We start from the raw sequence: 11,659 nt of genomic DNA on the forward strand, positions 1-11,659 counted from the left end.
AGCATCAGTCAGTGAACAATGATCAGGAATGAGAACCCAAGACATTGTTCCCCTCCCCAATTCAATAGCAGCACCCCTCCTGCCATCCAGGCTGAGCTGAACTAACTTGAGACTTCCATGGTCTGTATAGCTGAGTTGCTCAGTGGATAAACTCACTGAGCCATAAGGAGACCAGGCATTAATCATTTAAACTTCTGCAGCCAGAAACAACAACAACAACAACAATTGGTATTTATATAGCACCTTTAATGTAGTAAAACGTCTCAAGGTGCTTCACAGGAGCATTATACAACAAAATTTGACACCGAGCCACATAAGGAAATATTAGGGGAGATGACCAAAAGCTTGGTCAAAGAGATAAGTTTTAAGGAGTGTCTTAAAGGAAGAGAGAGAGCTAGAGAGGCGGAGAGGTTCAGGGCGGGCATTCCAGAGCCTAGTGCCTTGGCAGCTGAAGGTACAGCCACCAATGGTGGAGCAATTAAAATCGGGGATGCTCAAGAGGCTAGATTTAGAGGAGCGTAGAGATCTCGGAGGGTTGCAGAGCTGGAGGAGATTAGAGATAGGGAGGGGGGCGAGGCCATGGAGGGGTTTGAATTTATTGATCCTTGTGTTTACAGGAATGCTTACACCATTGTGAACTAGAACTGATTTAAAGCAACTACATAATCAACAGTCTCCCATTTTTTTTACATTCTGCTGCAATGAGAATAAAGCTCAATTATTTTTTATCCACGGCTTTCTAACATTCTAGCCATGTAGTTTAGTAAAAGAATCCATTCATACACCACGGACCATTCATACTTGTATTGATCCAGATGGTGGAGAGTAGTTAATAAATAAGGTAAAAGCCTGCATTCCTAAAGCCTAGAATAATGGTATCTTATCATAGACGAGCTTGTAACAGCTGTTATAATTGCCACAGATATGATTGGTTTATTTACTATTTATTGTAAATGTTCCAGTGTGTATTGTCTCTGAAGCAATCAGCTGCCCCTCACGCTTTAATGAACTGTTTGCACCCAGTTCCAACACACTTCCTATTACAATTTTAAACCACAGCAAGAAGCATCAAGTACTAAATGGATAATTATGGGATATATATTATAGAGCCCATTAAAAACAATAATAAATATGTATCTTACTGATGCCAATTTTGTGTCACCACAAAATTTGGGAAATTTGAACTGATACATGAACAACAACAATAATTTGCATTTATATAACTGTGCAACCACCAATGAAAGAAAAAGAAAGACTTGCATTTATATAGCGCCTTTCATGACCACCGGACGTCTCAAAGCGCTTTACAGCCAATGAAATACTTTTTGAAGTGGAGCCACTGTTGTAATGTTGGAAACGCGGCAGCCAATTTGTGCACAGCAAGGTCCCACAAACAGCAATTTGTTAATAACCAGATAGTCTGTTTTTGTTATATTGGTTGAGGGATAAATATTGGCCAGGACACCGGGGATAACTCCCCTGCTCTTCTTCGAAATAGTGCCATGGGATCTTTTACATTCACCTGAGAGCAGATGGGGCCTCGGTTTAATGGCTCATCCGAAAGACGGCACCTCCGACAGTGCAGCACTCCCTCAGCGCTGCACTGCACTAGCTTTACGTGCTAAAGTCCCTGGAGTGGGACTTGAACCCACAACCTTCTGACTCAGAGGTGAGTATGCTACCCACTGAGCCACAGCTGATGAATGGTGAGATGAAGGAGTGGGGGATGCCTAAGAGGCTAGAGTTGGAGGAACACAGAGTTCTCAAGGGGTTATAGTGCTGGAGGAGGTTACAGAGATAGGGGTAGGTGGGGCTATGAAGGGATTTGAACACAAATGATCAGAATATTAAATTGGAGGCTTTGGGAGACCAGGAGCCAATCTAGGTCAGTGAGCACTGGGGTGGTGAGCAATGTTCCCTCTTTGTTTTTTTGGGTGTGCGGCCCCTTTATGGGGCTGCACGGCCCATTCACAGCGCAAAACTCCATGTTGTAAAAGCCAGTCCCGGGCTGCACGGGACCGGCAGAGAGGTATGTGGCCGTGCACCTTATAAGGAATGTTGGTGGTGAGTGAGCGGGACTTGGTGTGGGTTAGGAGTTTTGTATGAGCTGAAGGTTATGGAGGGTGGTGAATGGGAGGCTAACAAAGAGAGCATAGAAATAGTCGGGTCTGGAGGTGACAAAGGCATGGATGTAGGTTTCGGCAGCAGATGAGTTGAGGCAGGGGTGCGAGACGGGTGATGTTATGGAAGTGGAAGTTGGCGGTCTTTGAGATGGAGAGGATATAGGGTCAGAACCTTAGCTTAGGGTCAAATAGGACACCAATCAGCTTCAATCTGAGACAGTGGTCTGGGAGAGGAATGGAATCATTGTCGAGGATACGAAGTTTGTAGCAGGGGCCAAAGCTTTGGTCTTCTCAATATTCGACTTTGGGTTTATCCAAGGGAGATTCAAGCTTGGGACAGTGACAGGACAGTGGTGCTTAGAAACAGATGTTTGAAACTTTGAATCTGTAGAATGTGAATACATACTTCACATGGATAGAGACAATGCTCACAATGAGATTCACCAAACCAAGTTATTGTATCCTATTGTTTTTTAAATATTCTTGACTATTAGATTTTCTTATGCCATGCACTAGTTCCTTACCATGGTTTCAGACAGCCCTCTTCCACATGATTACCATGGAACTGTCTGAGGCTGAACCAGACTGTTCACAACCTTGGTGTTGTATTTGACCTCGATGAGCTTCTGACCACATATCTACGCCATCACTAAGACCGCCTATTTCCACCTCCGTAACATCGCCCACCTCCGCCCTGCCTCAGCTCACCTGCTGCTGAAACCCTCGTCCATGCCCTTGTTACCTCTAAACTTGATTATTCCAACGCACTCCTGGCTGGCCTCCCATCTTCCACCCTCCATAAACTTAAGGTCATCCAAAACTTTGTTGCCCGTATCCTAACTCGCACCAAGTCCTGTTCACCCATCACCAATGTTCCTGTTAAGCCGCGCCGTGGTCTGAAAGCCCTGGGCAGGCTGCTCGCCGACTTTTAAATGGAAAAAACCGCGCATGCGCAATAATTTCAGTGGGCCGCACAGCCCATAAAAGGGGCCGCTCACCCCCCAAAAAATTAGCGGGAACATTGCCCATTGCCACTGTGCTCGCTGTTAAGCAACGCCTCAATTTTAACATTTTCATCCTTGTTTTCAAACCCCTCCATGGCCTCTCCCCTCCCTATCCCTGTAACCTCCTCCAGCCCTACAACGCTCCGAGTTATCTGTGCTCCTCGAATTCTGTCCTCTTGCACACCCTCGGTTTTAACCGCTCGGCCATTGGTGGCCGTGCCTTCAGCTGCCTAGGCTCTAAGCTCTGGAATTCCCTCCCTAAACCTCTCTGCCTCTCTACCTCTCTTTCCTCCATTTAAGATGCTCCTTAAAACCTCCCTCTTTGACCAAGCCTATCTTAATATCTCCTTATGTGGCTCGGTGTCAAATGTTGTTTGACAACACTCCTGTGAAGCACCTTGGGACATTTTACTAAGTTAAAGACACTATATAAATGAAAGTTGTTGTTGGTAAATACTCTGTCTACTACAAGGACACACACAGTATTCAATGGTCATTCAAATGTAGAATCATCCTCCACTGGGAAGAGCCTGACAGTGGAGGCCAACCATGATGGTTTAACAGATTGTAGTTTACCATGCAGGGAATTATAAGCATGAACCCATTGATGCGCTATCAACAATACCAAAGACTACGAGATGGACTTAAATGAAGTAGGCTTTTATTGACTAAGAACTAGAGCATGCCTCTGCTAGTGAATCCATCCTAAGAGCTCTCGGGGGAAGGGTGGTGAGTCACCTTTATACCCGGGCTTAGGGGTGGAGCCAGGGGCTGAGACATGCCTGGACTTGTACAGGGTTAACAGTGGTTTACCACATAGGCATGTACAGGTTAACAGTGGTTTACCACACCCATGTTTTACCATTCCAAGGTATAGTGCAGTATGCTATCAGCATTCCCATTGAGCCATTAAATCACAACTAACAACCTCTGGATTATTAAACCCAAACTGTGAAACTACACAAGCATGTCCACATTGGTTGGATTTAATGGAACGTACATTTAGGTTAATTACAAAAAGATTATCCACATCCTAATTGGTTTTAAGATCTGAATGTCAGCCCAAACTAACCTCTATATCACATGCATGTATAGCCATACCATCTATTATTTAATAAACAAAATTCACCTACTTACTTTCTAACCAAATAGATTAATACTTTACTTTATAATTCAAATTATTACCTGCTTAAGGCAAAATCTAACCTTACTTCAGCTGCTTTTATATTGTTTCTGTGCTGTCGGCTGCTAATATACAGGTGAACAGTTGGCAGATAAACACTCCAGAGACCAAATGCAGATTGGGTGACCGCTTTGCGGAACACCTCCGTTCAGTCCGTAAGGGTGACCCCGAGCTTCCGGTCGCCTGTCATTTTAATTCACTGCCCCATTCCCACTCAGACCTCCCTGTACTCGGGCTCTTGCATTGTTCCACGGAAACCCAGCGTAAGCTCAAGGAACAGCACCTCATCTTCCGATTAGGCACTTTACAGCCTTCCGGACTCAATATCGAGTTCAACAATTTCAGATCATAACCTCGGCCCCTATTACATTTTTACATATTTTTTATCCACACCTTTGTTTTGGCCCTTCCCCCTTTTTTTCTCTCTCCCACATGGCAGCTGTCTCTCATTTTGCCAGCGCATTTCACACCTAATCTAGAGCCGTCTTTTGTCTCTCCACTAGTCCTATCACCATCTCGTCTCGTTTTGAATACCTCTTAATGTCTCTTCACTTCTCTTTCTTTTGTTCTTTCATCCCCATTTCCCAACCCCCAAACTGGCCTTTGAACCTGTTTCATTTTCTGTGCTTTTTCAGTCCTGACGAAGGGTTTCGACCTGAAACGTTGACTCTATTTCTCTCCACGGATATTGCCTGGCTTGCTGAGTTTTTCCAGCATTTTCTCTTGGTACTCCAGATTTTTTACTGGGTCTTCCTGATTGCTACCAGTCTTCCTGGGCCCGTGAATGCACTGTTTTAACAGCAGCAGAACAACCCGAGCAGTAACGTCATCACATTTCTGGACTGGCTGATTCTTTATAGTCGCGTCACATATGGTGCATGTCATGATGCCATTAGTTCACGCATTTAGAAGTGGCCAAACTGTTACAGCCAGTCTGTGCACGCACAAAATACCATTGCAGCTAGTTTTACAGGAAAAGCAGTTGCATTATTTGGGCATTTATGTGGGTCTAGAAGGCACCTGTGGCCTGCAATATAAAAAATAACTATCATCTGCCAAAATACAGCTTTGATCAATGGAAATCAGTGTCTCAAAGTACTTAAATCTCTGTCTACACTCGGCATCTCTTAATTGAATTTCTTTGAGCACACCAAAATCCTTTAATTTTTCTCTCCAGTGCCCCCCTCCCCCCTTCCCCTCCCCCTCCCCTATCTCCTCAGGCCACACATCAAGTCTAGCAAAGAAAACAAGCAATCAATCTCCTTCGATATAGTCTGGGAGGTGAGCAAGGATAAAATGGGCATGACTCTCCCTTTGAATCACTACCTTCCCTGTCAAGAGTCTTAAGGGTTCATTGGTGCCTCCCCACAGCAGCACAGCTGAAATCTGGAACGCAGTGGAACGGGGGGGAAAAATCAAACCTGTGCCTTTCATAACATTGCACTGCACATTGGTTCTTAAATGCATTATGCCACCCTCAATATATATATAATTTTTGTTAAAGCATTTTGTCCAATTCATCTTGAAGAAATAGATTTCCGACTTTTATGGAAAAATGTGCATTAACTTGGAATGTAGGCTTAATCAGAAAATATAGCAAATGTACGTTGAACTGCAGTTCAGGAAACCTGCACAGGATCACAACTTTTACACTTTTATCGATGTGTTCAGTACCTGGACTGAATTTCAGTACAGTGACTTGCTGGTTTCTGCAATTCATAAATGATCATGAACACTCAAATTAGATGATTTCTTCGATAGGGGAAACTGTCATAGCAAATACAGTTCCATCATCAGAGAGGATGCACTCCGTGTACAGATCTGCCCAGTACTTATTTTACAAGTAAATCCCTTCACTATATGGCAATTAGGTTGGAGTAATATTTAAGATTGTATAAATTGTAATACAACAACAACAACTTGCATTTATATAGCCCCTTTAACATCGTAAAAAGTCCCAAGGCACTTCGCAGAAGCGTTACCAAATAAAATTTGATAGCGAGCCACATAAGGAGGTATTAGGACAGGTGATCAAAAAGCTTGGTCAAAGAGGTAGGGTTTAAGGAGCGTCTTAAAGGAGGAAAGAGAGGTAGAGAGGCGGCGAGGTTTAGAGACGCAATTCCAGAGCTTAGGGCTTAGGCAGCTGAAGACACGGCCGCCAATGGTGGAGCGATGAAAATCGGGGGTGCACAAGAGGCCAGAATTGGAGGAGCGCTGATATCTCAAAGGGTTGTAGGGATGGAGGCGGTTACAGTGATAGGGAGGGGCGAGGCCATGATGATTTGAAAAAGGATGAGAATTTTAAAATTGAGCTGTTGCTGGACTGGGAGCCAATGTAGGTCAGCGAGCACAGGGGTGATGGGTGAATGCGACTTGGCGCGAATTAGGATATGGGCAGCAGAATTCTGGATGAGCTCAAGTTTGCAGAGGGTGAAACATGGGAGGTGGCCAGGAGAGCATTGGAATAGTCAAGTCTAAAGGCATGGATAAGGGTTTCAGTAGCAGATGAGCTGAGGCAGGGTCGGAGACAGGCGATGTTACAGAGGTGGAAGTAGGCAGACTTGGTGATGGAAAGGATATGGGTTCGTACATGTAAGGTTTTAAATCTGAATTCCCCCCAAATAAATATCAGTGGTACAAATACAAAAAGCATCCAACACTGAAATTGATTTGAAAACAAGAGGGTTTGACAGCTCCCCAATGGCTCAGTTGTGAAATACACCATCTAGCTTGAAACTGAACCATATAGATCAGGTTTAAGGTTTGACCTGCAATCTATGCTGCACGTGCCAATCTTGACAGAAATTGAGCTACGGGCGAAGCAAAGGAAAACAGCCATCAGACCCGATTGCAATGAAGTGCCCTATGCTGGAGAGTGTGCCTGGCTATCAGGATTGGGCTGGGCTGAAGTGCCTCTTTTAATCAGACATCCTGCTGACACTCACTGTCTAGGCTCTAGGCTCACACATTGAGAACTATCGCTTGGGTAAAGTGCTTGAGTGTGGCTGGCATCTGTGAAACTTCACCTTAGCATAAGTGAGTGCCTTCAAAGAGAAAAAAAGTTGGGAGTTGGGGTGAAAAAAGAGTGTGGCGCAACATCTTTCGACTTTCTATCTAAATGTGGAATCTTTTACATTGCAGAACATTGCATCTTTAGTTGCGATAAGACAGAATCATATCCATGCAAGTGAAGAGCAAACTTGTATAGATTATGTGAACCCTGGTCAATTTTGTTTATACTTAATATAAAGTTAGTGCTGCATTTTTGGCAACTTCCCTTCCTGGCCCCCATACACGCTGGCATTGTAAATGGTTCCCTCTCCTCAGGCACTGCCTTTCTCCTTTTCAAAACCTCTGTCATCACCCCCCTCCTCAAAAACCCCACTTTGGACTCCTCTGTCCTTGCTAACTACTGCCTCTTTTCTCTCCAACGTCCTTGACTATGTTGTTTCCTCCCAGCGTTGTGCCCATCTGTCCTGGAACTCCCTGTTTGAATCCCTAGGCAATCTTTGGCTGAAGGCATGCTGATGCTAACAATATTCAATAGAAAGCCTTATTCTGTAGATAGCCTGCAAACGTGCTTTTCTTACACCCTCCAAGCAGATTTTCAATCCTTTCACAGCACCAAAACAGCCCCAACCGAAGACACAAACAACATTCTCTGTGACTGTGATGCCATCCTCCTCTAACACCTCTCTTCCGTTGTCTACCTTGCTGGAACTGTCCTTGCTTGGTTCCATTCTTACCTATCCGATCATAGCCAGCGCATCTCTAGGAACGGCTACTGTTCCCACCTAGCACTGTTACCTCAGGGGTCCCCAACAATCCATCCGTGGCCTCCTTCTCTGTCTCAAATACATGCAGCCCCTCAGACACAGGGGACAGCTTTCACATGTACACTGATGATCCCCAGCTCCACCTCTCCACCACTGTTCTTGACCCTCCATTGCCTCTATTATCAAAAGCTTGTCCAACAGCCTGTTTTGATGAGCCACAATTTCCTCCAGCTATTGTCTTCAGTCTACCACCACCCTGATCCCCCAACATAAACAGCATATCCTCATCACCAACTTATCCATTCCCAGCTACTGTCTCAGGCTGAACTAGACTGTTCATAACCTTGGGGTCCTGTTCAATCGAGATGAGTTTCCGATCTTATATACTCTCCATCACCAAAACCACCTACCTCTACCTCCTTAACATTATCCACCTCCACCCCTACTTCAGCCGATCTGCTGCCAAACCCTCATACGTACATTTGTTACCTCCAGACTTGCTCCCATGCTCATTTGGCTGGCTTTGCATCCTCCACCTTCTGCAAACAGCATTTAATTCAAAACCCCGCTGCCTGCATCCTCGGGAGCCTAATGTCAACGAGGGCTGACGTCGATGACGAAGTCCAACACCGCCTTCAGTGTGCCAGTGCAGCCTTCGGTCGCCTGAGGAAGAGAGTGTTTGAAGACCAGGACCTCAAACCCGGCACTAAGCTCATGGTCTACAGGGCAGCAGTGATACCCGCCCTGCTGTATGCCTCAGAGACATGGACCATGTAGAGCAGGCACCTCAAAACACTGGAGAGGTACCACCAACGCTGGATCTGCAAGATCCTGCAAATCCATTGGCAGGATAGGCACATCAACGTCAGTGTTCTTGCTCAGGCCAACATCCCCAGCATTGAAGCTTTGACTACGCTCAATCAGCTCCGATGGACGGGTCACATTGTCCGCATGCCCGATACGAGACTCCCAAAACAAGCGCCCTACTCGGAGCACCGGCATGGCAAGAGAGCCCCAGGTGGGCAGAGGAAACGCTTCAAGGACACCCTCAAAGCCTCCTTGAAAAAGTGTAACTTCCCACTGACACCTGGGAATCCCTAGCCCAAGACTGCACAAAGTGGAGGAGAAGCATCCGGGAAGGCGCCGAACACCTCGAGTCTCTTCGCCGGGAGCAAACGGAAGCCAAGCGCAGGCAGCGCAAGGAGCGCATGTCAACCCAAGCACCCCACCCACCCGCCCCTTCAACCACCGTCTGCCCCATCTGTGACAGAGACTGTAGGTCCCGCATTGGACTAATCAGTCACCTGAGAACTCATTTTTAATGTGGAAGCAAGTCATCCTCGGTTCTCCGAGGGACTGCCTAAGAAGAAGAAGACTTCACACCATGTTCAACTCACCCTTCACTTCACATTCTTGCTGTTTGGACCTCAACATATCAAATTTCAAATTCTCATCCCCATGTTTAAATCCCACCATGGTCTTGCCCCTGTAAGCTTCTCTAGCCTTACAATCCCTCTCCAAACTCTCTGTTTCTGTAACTCTTGTGCAACCACCGCCTTTTGCCCTGACATTGCCAGTTGTGTTTTCGGCTTGGAATTCACTCCCTAAAGCCCTCTTCCGCTCCAACTCCCTCTACTCCTTTAAGACACGCCTTAAAATCCACATCTTTGATCAAGCTTTTGGTCGACCCTCATAATCTATCTTTCTTTATGCTTGGTGTCCGCATTTCCTCACACGTCTGTGAAGCACCTTGGGACTTCATCTATGTTAGAAGCACTATACAAATGCAACTTATTGTTGTTGTTATTCTGACAGACGTTTGAAACCAAATCCATTATGTTCAGCTACTATTCCCATCTACTCCTGTGAAGCACCTTGGAATGTTTTACTACGTTAAAGGCGCTATATAAATACAAGTTGTTGTTGTTGAACCTTTGCTGAGATCACCATGTAGGAATAAAATTAATATTGTTTATCAGATCCAGGAAAGTTTTTACACCTTTTAGCCACTTTGAAATCTAGTTTACCCAGTTTGCAAATTGTCCCAAGGTCAAATTTACCCAAAAGTTCACAGATCATTTAACAAGCTAACCACTCTTTGCAATGAAGTCTTTATACTACTTGGAAGCTCAGGAATGCAAGCAACAGTCTCTGGCTTTAAACGGAATACCAGAGCAGTGCCTCGAGATAACACTGCTGTAATCATTGTCAAATATACTGATTTTTTTCCCCCAGAAGAATGTAGTGATTACTGAATAAACAGAGCAGAGCACCAAGGTTTTCCAATATTTAAACAGTAGAGGTTGACAACATGTTAAAAGCAATTAATACCCTTTAGTTTATTTAAAAAAAATACTTCTGCAGCCTTCAATGGGGAAAAAAATCAATGAATACTTTCTAAACAACGAAGGAAGGTTTCCTCTGGTAATAATTTCTAGCATGATCAGAAATGGTCCTCGTAGAATGTGTTCACAATTTTGCTATTAAGGAATTCTTCCAGTTATGTTTATGATGCCAACATATAAGGAGCAGAGGAAATCTTAGCAGCTTACACAGAGTGAAAAGTGGATGTTAACAAACAAAAGCTTTGATCTGAATGAAGGTACAGTTTACAGCAACTAACAATGAAATCTGCAAAGATCCTCAAACTCCTCAGTCATTTGTGTGTTTATACTTTGGGAAATCTGTTTACTGCTTTTGCCCAAGCATCTACAAAGTTTGAATCAACGATCTAACATTGTGTAAAAAGCATTTTGTACAACTAATCCCATTTTATTATATATATCCTTGCTGCTGAGCCCTTTCATGAGGTTGTGAGTTGTTCTGTGAAGTTAACTTTGGTATTGCTTCATCTAAAGATGCATTTTTGGTAAACTGACGCAAGAAGACTTTGCAGTTTCTAAAGTTAAACATTCTCCCCAATTCACTATAATGGCAAGAACATTCTAAGTGTTGATAATTTACAACTATATGCATAGACACTATATATTTAAATACTTCTTACCTGTATTCAAAAAAGATGAGAAATATAGAATTTTCTTCAAGTCTAAAGTAACAGAGCTATGCCAGTAAGTATTTGCTCTGCCGAAGCTGATGTACAAGTCATGTGTTCACACCATCCAATGCCTAGTGACAGCTGTTTTAAGTTGCCTCCCCTCTCATTCCAGGCATTTGTCCATACAAGGCAATAAAATGCTGACTGGATTGCTGCCAAGTAGCTTGTTGTACAATGGATTGTGGCATATTAGCACAAGGAAATCCACACAAACGGATAAGATGCCTTATATAGTTGAAACTATCCAGTGAAGCCAAGCCAGCACTTGCAATGCAGAAATGCATCACCGAGACAGTTATGTTTCACAGATAGATCAGCAAAACATCTTGTTTGCTTTAAAAGGATATGGTATGATTATGTTAGTTTTATTCATTCTTGCTTGTATTTTTTAATAAAGCTGTGGATTGGCATGTTCTAACAGAATTACGCAATTCATTATTTCTACCTTAATGGTTATTTAACAGTCATTTCATTTTATTAGCACGTCGCAGTTGAGTCCAGGACACTTTTTTTCCCAA

General features: G+C 44.1%; 1 protein-coding gene across 1 annotated transcript in view; it reads right to left on the reverse strand.

Annotated features, from left to right (window-relative positions):
• Nucleotides 1–11,207, reverse strand: part of LOC147108771 (myosin regulatory light polypeptide 9) — a 29,160-nt gene extending 17,953 nt beyond the window's left edge. The window contains exon 1 of the mRNA XM_086005591.1: nucleotides 11,091–11,207. The gene's annotated coding sequence lies outside the window, so the exon portion shown is untranslated. The remainder of the gene's footprint in view (nucleotides 1–11,090) is intronic.
• Nucleotides 11,208–11,659: the final 452 nt, after the last annotated feature.

The sequence above is a fragment of the Somniosus microcephalus genome, chromosome 13, assembly GCF_052327205.1.
Source record: "Somniosus microcephalus isolate GS21.2 chromosome 13, FLI_Smic_1.0, whole genome shotgun sequence".
Classification (NCBI taxonomy): Eukaryota; Metazoa; Chordata; class Chondrichthyes; order Squaliformes; family Somniosidae; genus Somniosus; species Somniosus microcephalus.